The sequence below is a fragment of the Stylophora pistillata genome, chromosome 2 (assembly GCF_964205215.1).
Source record: "Stylophora pistillata chromosome 2, jaStyPist1.2, whole genome shotgun sequence".
Lineage (NCBI taxonomy): Eukaryota > Metazoa > Cnidaria > Anthozoa > Scleractinia > Pocilloporidae > Stylophora > Stylophora pistillata.
The window spans coordinates 13,316,795-13,328,720 of NC_142520.1; the positions used below are offsets into that span (position 1 = coordinate 13,316,795).

Consider the following 11,926-nt stretch of genomic DNA (forward strand, 5'->3'; position numbering starts at 1 on the left):
TCAGAGAAGTTTGATGTAATCAGTATCACCTCCATTTTTCAGAAGGTTTAATTATGTTTCTGTTATTAGTTATAACTTATAGAAAGAATCTGTGAAATGCGTGACGTGATGTTCACCACCGCGGACGCAAACATCTTCCCACGCTTTCAAAATAGGTCAGACTTTACCGATAATATACTTTACGGTATTATTGTATCCTCTTATCGGAATTAAATCCCATTTTCCGGTGTTGAATACACGATTAGTAGGTTCTAAAACTGAGCAACTTTGAGGAACAAAGCAACCATACCGGCGGAAGGCTATGATTTTCAAGACTAGCTTTCGGTTATAGAAGCTAAGGAATGGGTTTTACATATTTCCTGATTTCTTTAGAAAGAAACGGAGTTGATCGCTTGTAATCTTGGAATTTTTATCATTTAAAAAAATTTATACTAAAATAGAATTTGCAATTAGTTCTCTTTATCCTTTTTATTGACTGATTGATTGAGCGTTGACTGCCCCCTGATTAATTCGTGGATCGATCCATTTAGCATTACTTCTGCTCTATATTTGTACCACGATGCTAACTATAATTCCAGACGACAAAATTAATAAGGCGTCAGACCTGTTTTTTTTTTATTTTGTTTTGTTTTGTTTTGTTTGTTTTTTTGTACCTTTTTGGGATTCAAAAGAAGACCTGTCGCGCAAAAATATTCGATGGCTGGTTGGCAACAGTAAAAGGTGCATTTAGCTCAAGTTAATTTAAACATTACATCTAATAGTGAAGTTGTCAACACAAAAGCAACACAGCATAGCTGTGGTTGTAGAATGCAATCATGTTTTCATTTCTCAATCGGATTTAAGGTCTAATTCTTTCATATACGGGGATTGTTTAAAGAAGATCGTCGCCCCTGCCCATATGGTGAAGAGATTTGCTTCTTTGTGTGGGGAAGTTTGTAATTTTGTTTTTCATTTTTTTACAGAAAGAAGGGCTTGCTAAAAAAAGAGAAGGTGACGCACATCGCCCACGCATTAAAGAAGAGCTGTATTTGGTATGTCTGTGAAAGACTAAAATTTCAACAAACAAAGTCCTCAAAACTCAAGTGTTTTTTATTTCTATAGCTTGGGAAGCCGACTTCTCAGGTATCACAAGAAATCCTGCCTATCGTGCGGTATTTTCTGTTCTAGCGCGAGACGAAAGCGGACGCTAATAGCACGAAAAAATTATAGAAAGATACGCTAGAGATAATTGGACAACTGGTGCATTTCCCATTCTATATCTAAGCTTTGGCCGCTAAGTTAAATAATCATATGACCCGTCCGGTCCCTCATACACAATCCCATAGAAGCCATAGCGAAAGTTGACAGTGTAGGGCCTGATAGATTGACGTGGCTGGTCCGGAAAAAGCCGTCCGGCCCTGGTGCACTGATATGGCAACATTTTTCGCTGTTGTTTCAAAAAAAGAGTGACAGCAGTGAGCAAAAATAAAAAGTTAAATCACGATTTTTGATTACCTCTGAGTTTCTTGTTCTGACGTACATTTTGTTCTTGAAAGACAAAAAAAAAAAAAAAAAAAGGAAAAGTTTTTATTGTATAATCTTTTTCATGGTTTTCCGGCGTGTGCCAGTCTGTCGCGTCCTATTTAAGCTAAAACAAGGTAAGCGAATTTTTCGAAACTTAGTCAATGGTCTTACGATAAAAATTATTGACTAAGTTAAGTCGGGCAGGATAGGAAAACATTTGTCTCTCGTTCATGACGTCATGATGTACGGACCTCCGCCTGCGCTTGGTCCGTACGTCACTGATGACCTCGAGCCAAATATTTTCCCTTTCCGCCCCCCTACCTAGTCAATAAGTACATATCATTTTTAGTGATAATGAACCGTTTGGTGTCTATTCATTGATCTTTTATACACCTAAATATACACATAAAGCTGGCTTGTCTGTTTGGCTTGACACCAAATCATTTCACATTATGCTATGTTACTTAAGACTTACCCTTGTTAATTTTACCTTGGAAACTACACGAGTTGTCGCGAGGGTTATCTAACTTTATGTGAACCTCACCAAGTTATTAATTTCAAAGAGCTGTGAGCTGTTTCTTCGCAAAATTATCATCAAGTTGATAGATTTTAGACTGACGTAGAACTGTAGCTAACTTGTCTCAATTTGTTTGTTGACTCGTTAATTGAGCTTTAGCTGATTAATTGTTGGGCTCATTAATTTAGCATTAGCACCGTTCTATTTCTGTATCTAATAACCCATTAGTTACTGGTCAACATCATGTCTCACCTTCTTTCAAATGATTTCTGTTTACGAAAATGATATCATGAAAAAAAACTAAATGGCTGGTTGGCAACAGCAAAAAAAATGCATTTAGCCCAAGTATAAGTATTATATCTGAAAGTAAAGTTATTAGCAGAAACAACAACCGGGAAATCTTTGGTGCATAATGTCATTATGTTTTCATTAATTAGATTTACAAATCATTATTTCTTTATGAATGGTGACTGTTTAAGAGATTGTCGCCCATAAGTTGAAGGGATTTGTCTTTGTGCGTGATACTTCGTAATTTTTTTCCTTTTTTTTTTTTTTGAGAAAGGAGAGCCCACCTTTTCACTTAATAATAGAAACTTTTTGTAAAAAGAGATAGGTGATGTCTAATAAAAGGAATGATGCTAAACAGTAAGTAAAAAAGTAAGCAAAAGTCCGTACTATGAATATATGAAGTTCATATATTTTGAACTGCGGTTATAGATACGTATGATGCACGACCCTCGCAGTAGAGAGCGCTATTTATGCAATAGCGAAAATCAGACCTGAAAAAAATCAGGCCTGTACGGGATTCGAACCACTGACCTCTGCGATACCAGTGCGTACTACTCACGTGTGGAAGTTTACTGTAATCTGAGGAGCCAATTTCTCAGGCCTACCTCGAAAAAGATGTCGAAAGGAACGCGAGACAAAGTCATCAACTGGTGTAGCTTTTACATTATTTTACATAACGCTGATAGGGAACCGTTTGGTGTCAATAGATTTAACTTTTGCACGGAATTCTTGTCTGTCTGGGAAGGCACTAAATAATTTTACATTATTCTAAACCTTGGAAGCTTAACTTCGTCACATTTACCTTAAAAACGACATCAGTTGTCGATGGGTTTGTCCGGTTAAAAATGTCTAAATGAACTGCATTTAATTGTTTACCGGCTGAGGCTTTGCCATTTCAGTAGCACTTCCGATCCGTTTATCAGTCATGCGGTTCTTGGACCAGTTCAACCAGGGTGACGATGCAATTTTTTAACTGTCTAAACCATTCCGCCATTTTTTTTTTTTTTTGTTAATTTTTTAATCGACCAAAGACGAGTTATTCCTTTGGAATTTAACTGTTTCCTTTCACAATTGATATGAAGTCTTTCAAATGCTCCCGAGGTTTTATCAATTCTATTATTCTGAACCATTAATAACGCATTTTGTTCCATGGCTGCCCAGGTAGATGCTTCAGACACTGCTGTTAATTACACGGAACTGATCTTCTGCAATAATTTCCGTTTTGAGTGTGGAGTAGAGGTACGAAAGTTCTCTTTAAGTTAGACTTTTGGATAGAATAATTATTTGTCTATAATGCAGCAGAACTGTAGGTTAATTATGAAAACGCTCCGAGAATTGGGACGAACTTCTCATTTCTCAACTTACATACGTAATTCCCTGTGAGAGTTTTCTTTCCATATTTAACCCATTGAAGATTTCAGAAGACAGAAGAAAATGTCAACGAATAAATATATCTAATCAGACGTTTTTCTGTGTAGTATCGCTGACTATTTTTACGACTTGTGCCGTATTCTTACAAGCCAGTAGGGCGAGTAAAAATACAAACAACGAGTAAAAATACTCAGCGATACTCCGCAACAAAACGTTTTATAAGGGATTTATTATCCAACCCGCCAAATTGTTATTTCAGTGCGGGCGAATTTCGCGGATATTTCTGGAGTACAAATATCGCGTGATATTTTTACTCGTCTCGCGCGTTATTTGTACTCTACGAAGCACAATTAAATCGTAAAGCTATTTAGTATATACCACACAAATGAATAGAGCTTTTCGCGCACGCTGTTTGGCGTGTTCGGGAGTGAATAGCAAGTGCTATTCACCACCGTAGAGCAGAAGAGACAAAATCGCACTTATAGAGTCGAATATCCGCCTATTTTATGCTAAATTGAAAGGAATAATCTAATTTTTTGGTATCTTTGTGGTGTATGCTAAGCCAGATATTGGGCATAACTAACAAAAAAAAGAAGGCTATAAACATCAAATAGGTTGTTTGTAAGACGAGTCCTATTATAGTATGAAGAATTTCGATATTGCGGTTTACAGCTTACGAGCTCTCTTTAGGTTGGAATATGTTTTCAGCTCTTTAGCTAGTTGATTATTGAATTAATTTATCATTAGGTTATGCTCTTCTTTTGCATTTTGTTCCCAGCTATAATTCCAGACGACCTTCCAATCAGTACTGATCTTCATTTATTTTCAGCCGTCTCAGGTATACCAAGAAAGATCTGTCATGAAAAGAGATATCGACTCGATGGCTGTTTGGCAACATGAGAAAGCACTTATATCTCAAGTACAAGTGTTACATTCGAAAGTAAAGTTGCTCACAACAACAAAAGCCACGGCTGTAGAATGAGAGCATCCTTCCATTTCTTAATTGGATTTTAGTCTACAACAATTTTCTAATCGGGGAATATTTAGGAGAGATCCTCACTCATAAGTTGAGGAGATTTCCTTTTGTGTATGGTAAATTATGATTTTTCTCTTTTCTTAGCGAAGAAAGAACTCACTTTTTAACTTTCGAAATAGCATCTTTTGGTAAAGAGTGCTAACGGGGAATGTGTAAGAGAGATTTTCACACATAAGTTGTAGACATTTCCTTTTCGTGTACTGCAGTTTGTAATCTTTTTCCTCATTTTCTTTGAGAAAGAAGAACTCACCTTTAAACTTTAAATAACATCTTTTGGTTAAAAAAATTTAGGTGATGTGGACTATTCTCCAATTATGCTTAACAGTTGGGCGAGCTGTGTCTGCTTTCTCTGTAAAAGAGCGAACTTGGTACAAACAGTCGCCTCTAGCGCTTAAGTGTAGGTGATTGCTACAACATGAGAAGCCAACCTCAGGCATTACGAGCAATTCTACCAGTGCTATGTTCTGTTATAAAGCTCGAAAGAGATATAGAAAGAAACGCAAGACAAATTCGACGCTGGTATAGTTTCCCATCATATAACTAAGCGTTTGCTGTTAAGTTATATCATTTTATGTGCCGCTGAACCGTTTGGTGCCAAAACATAGATCATTACAAAGCAAGTTTCTCTGTTTGGCTCGACACCAAATCATTTTACATTATGCGAAATATTTAAGGCTTAATTATGTCATTTTTACCAAGAAAGCCATGTCAATTTTCGCTAGGGTTTTTCCAGTTCCATGTGAACTGCACAAATTGTTATTTTAGACTGACAGTGTGCCGTTTTGAATAAGACTTGTCCATTTTTCTTGAACCGGTTCAACCGGGGTGAATTTTCAATTTCTTATACTGTCTATTTTATAAACCATGTGTTTGACATTTTCAATCCATCAAAGACGACATATTCATTTGGAATTTAAGTATTTCCTTTCGCATTGTAGGTATTAAGTCTTTCAAACTATAATTCCATCACTTCTGTATTTTTTCAGTGCCAGCAACAGCTACCCACAGGATGCTTCAGACACAGCTAACAACCACGATGAACTTCGGCGAGACGTTCGATTTTTGTTGAGTATCGAGCGAAGGTTTAAAGGTGTGTTTTTTCTTTAAAATTTAGGGATGAGATAAGTACTTATCAAGTCCGACCGAATTGTAGCTCACTATAACCGTTGAAATAAAGAATTTGAAGCGATTCTCTTCTTATACTTGAGAATTCCTTGTTGAAGTTTTCCATCCAGAAACTCAACCCATACTACCGAATAAAGCCATAAAGCTATATATTGGACAATACTGGATAAAAAGGACGAAAAATAGTCCTACAAGGACTTCCAGCTCACACTTTATCCATGCTTTCTCTAGGTTTGGATATCCTTTCAGCTCCTCTGGGGCATCTGTCGGACCGCTGAATTTTCTTTACTATAGTGCAACTTGTTGTAAAATTATGGAGATGTGCAAATGACATACGGTTGAAACTGTTTCTTTTCATGGCCTAAATATTTATCACACTTAGGAACTATTTTAATGCCTTACAGCTCATAAAAATGATAGTATTTCATGCCAAACGCAAAGCATCGATTCAAGATCCTGTAGAATTTCCATAATATACATCTGAACTGGAAAAGATAAGTTATTTCCAACAGTTTAACGCTACAACCATGACAAATTTCAAGAAGTTATAAAGGATCTACCTTGCGCAAAAATGATTCAACAGATAAGGAATTTTGAAGGCCCTAATAAAGCCTATTTTAGAGAAGAAAACTTATTTCGAAAGAAGAAAATAGCATGCGCTATGTCGACACAAAAACTGATTTAATATACATTGATCCATAATCATACTCTCAATTCGTAGGTTACATGAATGGCTATCAATTGAAGGTTTGATATTTTTAAAATTTTGAAACACAGAAAAAAGAGAGTACATGGAATGGATGTCAGTGATATTGTGGGTACCCATGTCTAATTCCAGTCGCTGAATAAAAAGGGACTGGATCTATGCAGTTGCTCGCATCTAAATTAGACACAGCCTCGTCGCAAGAAAACGATCAGATTCAACTAAAAAAATAAAAAAATTCCGACTTCAAGCCAATTTTCTAGCAGAGTAAGGATAGGTATTCTTTTGTCCACCAATACATTTGCAAAAGTGGATTGAAAGACAACCTGCAATGGAAAAAACAAAACAAAAGATATAGTTGATCTTGCTAGACCGAAGCGTTCGATTTCGATGGAAATTAATCGATTATATTAGCTTGTTGGCGTTTGAGAGTATATTTTGAACGAGTTGCTTTTGCCTGGCGGAGCTGTTAGTAATTAGTCTAAAATAAATGAGAAACAAAATTTTGACTCGTTAATTGAGCTTTAGCTGATTAATTGTTGGGCTCATTAATTTAGCATTAGCACCGTTCTATTTCTGTATCTAATAACCCATTAGTTACTGGTCAACATCATGTCTCACCTTCTTTCAAATGATTTCTGTTTACGAAAAAGATGTCATGAAAAAAAACTAAATGGCTGGTTGGCAACAGCAAAAAAATGCATTTAGCTCAAGTATAATAAGTATTATATCTGAAAGTAAAGTTATTAGCAGAAACAACAACCGGGGAATCATTGGTGCATAATGTCATCATGTTTTCATTAATTAGATTTTCAAATCATTATTTCTTTATGAATGGTGACTGTTTGAGAGATTGTCGCCCATGAGTTGAAGGGATTTGTCTCTGTGCGTGATACTTTGTAATTATTTTCCTTTTTTTTTTTTTTGAGAAAGGAGAGCCCACCTTTTCACTTAATAATAGAAACTTTTTGTAAAAAGAGATAGGTGATGTCTAATAAAAGGAATGATGCTAAACAGCAAGTGTCTGCTATGTATGGCAAGAAGCGAATTTGCAACAAACAAAGTCCGTACTACTCACGTGCGGAAGTTTACTGTACCAGAAGGAGCCAATTTCTCCGGCCTACCTCGAAAAAGATGTCGAAAGGAACGCAAGACAAAGTCATCAACTGGTGTAGCTTTTACATTATTTTACATAACGCTGATAGGGAACCGTTTGGTGTCAATAGATTTCTTTTGCACGGAAATCTCGTCTGTCTGGGATGGCACTAAATAATTTTACATTATTCTAAACCTTGGCAGCTTAACTTCGTCACATTTACCTTAAAAACGACATCAGTTGTCGATGGGTTTGTCCGGTTAAAAATGTCTAAGTAAACTGCATTAAATTGTTTACCGGCTGAGGCTTTGCCATTTCAGTAGCACCTCCGATCCGTTTATCAGTCATGCGGTTCTTGGACCAGTTCAACCAGGGTGACGATGCAATCTTTTAACTGTCTAAACCATTCCGCCATCTTTTTTTAATTTTTCAATCGACCAAAGACGAGTTATTCAATTGGAATTTAACTGTTTCCTTTCACAATTGATATGAAGTCTTTCAAATGCTCCCGAGGTTTTATCAATTCTATTATTCTGAACCATTAATAACGCATTTTGTTCCATGGCTGCCCAGGTGGATGCTTCAGACACTGCTGTTAATTACACGGAACTAATGTTCTGCAATAATTTCCGTTTTGAGCGTGGAGTAGAGGGACGAAAGTCTCTTTAAGTTAGACTTTTGGATAGAATAGTTATTTGTCTATAATGCAGCAGAACTGTAGGTTAATTATGAAAACGTTCCGAGAATTGGTACGAACTTCTCATTTCTCAACTTACATTACGTAATTCCCTGAGAGAGTTTCCTTTCCATATTTAACCCATTGAAGATTTCAGAAGACAGAAGAAAATGTCAACGAATAAATATTTCTAATTAGACGTTTTGCTGTGTAGTATCGCTGACTGTTTTTACGACTTGTGCCGTATTCTTACAAGCCAGTAGGGCGAGTAAAAATACAAACAACGAGTAAAGATACTCAGCGATACTCCGCAACAAAACGTCTTATAAGAGATTTATTATCCAACCCGCCAAATTGTTATTTCAGTGCGGGCGAATTTCGCGAAAATCTCTGGGGTACAAATATCTCGTGATATTTGTACTCGTCTGGCGCGTTATTTGTACCACTACGAAGCACAATTAAATCGTAAAGCTATTTAGTATATACCACACAAATGAATAGAGCTTTTCGCGCACGCTGTTTGGCGTGTTCGGGAGTGAATAGCAAGTGCTATTCACCACCGTAGAGCAGAAGAGACAAAATCGCACTTATAGAATCGAATATCCGCCTATTTTATGCTAAATTGAAAGGAATAATCTAATTTTTTGGTATCTTTGTGGTGTATGCTAAGCCAGATGTTGGGCATAACTAACAAAACAACGAAAGCTATAAACATCAAATAGGTTGTTTGTATGACGAGTCCCATTATAGTATGAAGGATTTCGATATTGCGGTTTACAGCTTCCGAGCTCTCTTCAGGTTGGAATATGTTTTCAGCTCTTTAGCTAGTTGATTATTGAATTAATTTATCATTAGGTTATGCTCTTCTTTTGCATTTTGTTCCCAGCTATAATTCCAGACGACCTTCCAATCATTACTGATCTTCATTTATTTTCAGCCGTCTCAGGTATACCAAGAGAGATCTGTCATGAAAAGAGATATCGATTCGATGGCTGTTTGGCAACATGAGAAAGCACTTATATCTCAAGTACAAGTGTTACATTCGAAAGTAAAGTTGCTCACAACAACAAAAGCCATGGCTGTAGAATGAGAGCATCCTTCCATTTCTTAATTGGATTTTAGTCTACAACAATTTTCTAATCGGGGAATATTTAGGAGAGATCCTCACTCATAAGTTGAGGAGATTTCCTGTTGTGTATGGTAAATTATGATTTTCCTCTTTTCTTAGCGAAGAAAGAACTCACTTTTTAACTTTCGAAATAGCATCTTTTGGTAAAGAGTACAAACGGTGAATGTGTTAGAGAGATTTTCACACGTAAGTTGTAGATATTTCCTTTTCGTATACGGCAGTTTGTAATCTTTTTCCTCATTTTCTTGGAGAAAGAAGAACTCACCTTTAAACTTTAAATAACATCTTTTGGTTAAAAAAAGTTAGGTGATATGGACTATTCTCCAATTATGCTTAACAGCTGGGCGAGCTGTGTCTGCTTTCTCTGTAAAAGAGCGAACTTGGTACAAACAGTCGACTCTAGCGCTTAAGTGTTGGTGATTGCTACAACATGAGAAGCCAACCTCAGGCATTACGAGCAATTCTACCAGTGCTATGTTCTGTTATAAAGCTCGAAAGAGATATAGAAAGAAACGCAAGACAAATTCGACGCTGGTATAGTTTCCCATCATATAACTAAGCGTTTGCTGTTTATATCACTTTATGTGCCGCTGAACCGTTTGGTGCCAAAACATAGATCATTACAAAGCAAGTTTCTCTGTTTGGCTCGACACCAAATCATTTTACATTATGCGAAATATTTAAGGCTTAATTATGTCATTTTTACCAAGAAAGCCATGTCAATTTTCGCTAGGGTTTTTCCAGTTCGATGTGAACTGCGCAAATTGTCAATTTAGACTGACAGTGTGCCGTTTTGAATAAGACTTGTCCATTTTTCTTGGACCGGTTCAACCGGGGTGAATTTTCAATTTCTTATACTGTCTATTTTATAAACCATGTGTTTGACATTTTCAATCCACCAAAGACGACATATTCATTTGGAATTTAAGTATTTCCTTTCGCATTGTAGGTATTAAGTCTTTCAAACTATAATTCCATCACTTCTGTATTTTTTCAGTGCCAGCAACAGCTACCCACAGGATGCTTCAGACACAGCTAACAACCACGATGAACTTCGGCGAGACGTTCGATTTTTGTTGAGTATCGAGCGAAGGTTTAAAGGTGTGTTTTTTATTTAAAATTTAGGGATGAGATAAGTACTTATCTAGTCCGACCGAATTGTAGCTCACTATAACCGTTGAAATAAAGAATTTGAAGCAATTCTCTTCTTATACTTGAGAAATCCTTGTCGAAGTTTTCCATCCAGAAACTCAACCCATACTACCAAATAAAGCCATAAAGCTATATATTGGACAATACTGGGTAAAAAGCACGAATAACAGTCGTATGAGGACTTCCAGCTCACACTTTATCCATGCTTTCTCTAGGTTTGGATATCCTTTCAGCTCCTCTGGGGTATCTGCCGGACCGCTGAGTTTTCTTTACTATAGTGCTACTTGTTGTAAAATTATGGAGGTGTGCAAATGACATACGGTTGAAACTGTTTCTTTTTATGGCCTAAATATTTATCACACTTAGAAACTATTTTAATGCCTTACAGCTCATAAAAATGAGAGTATTTCATGCCAGTCGCAAAGCATCGATTCAAGATCCTGTAGAATTTCCATAATATACATCTGAACTGGGAAAGATAAGTTATTTCCAACAGTTTAACGCTACAACCATGACAAATTTCAAGAAGTTATAAAGGATGTACTTTGCGCAAGAATGATTCAACAGATAAGGAATTTTGAAGGCACTTTTTTAGAGAAGAAAACTTACTTCGAACGAAGAAAATAGCATGCGCAATGTCGACACAAAAACTGATTTAATATGCTTTGATCCATAATCCTATTCTCAATTCGTAGGTTACATGAATTGCTATTAATTGAAGGTTCGATATTTTTAACATTTTGAAACACAGAAAAAAAGAGAGTAGCATGGAATGGATGTCAGTGAAATTGTGGGTACCCATGTCTAATTCCAGTCGCTGAAAAAAAAGGGGCTAGATCTATACAGCTGCTCGCATTTAAATTAGACACAGCCTCGTCGCAAGCAAACGATCAGATTCAACCAAGAAAACAAAATTCCGACTTTAAGCGAATTCTCTAGCAGGGTAAGGAAAGGTATTTTGTTGTCCATCAATACATTTGCCAAAGGTGGATTGAAAGGAAACGTGCAATGGAAAAAACAAAACAAAAGATATAGTTGATCTCGTCGGACCGAAGCGTTCGAATTCGATGGAAATTAATCGATTATATTAGCTTGTTCGCGTTTGAGAGTATATTTTGAACGAGTTGCTTTTGCCTGGCGGAGCTGTTAGTAATTAGTCTAAAATAAGTGAGAAAAAAAATTTCGATGGGAACCGATGCGTCATTTGGAAATAATTCAGCGTATAAAAAGTTAAAGCGATAAATTCATTATTTAGAAATTGGTTTAATTTTTTTTTTTTTTATTTGTGCCAAACCTTTTGGACTGCCGGTAAACCCAAGTTTGTCCAAAT

General features: G+C 36.4%; 1 long non-coding RNA gene across 2 annotated transcripts; it reads left to right on the top strand.

Annotated features, from left to right (window-relative positions):
- Positions 1 to 956: 956 nt before the first annotated feature.
- LOC148737224 (uncharacterized) lies at positions 957 to 10,927 on the top strand. 2 transcript variants are annotated; one of them, XR_015996731.1, is made up of 4 exons: positions 957 to 3,547; positions 4,509 to 5,805; positions 10,442 to 10,545; positions 10,812 to 10,927. It is a non-coding gene; the product is annotated as an uncharacterized LOC148737224 (long non-coding RNA). The 2 variants fall into 2 exon arrangements; XR_015996732.1 differs by lacking the exons at positions 957 to 3,547; positions 4,509 to 5,805 and adding an exon at positions 5,834 to 9,363.
- Positions 10,928 to 11,926: the final 999 nt, after the last annotated feature.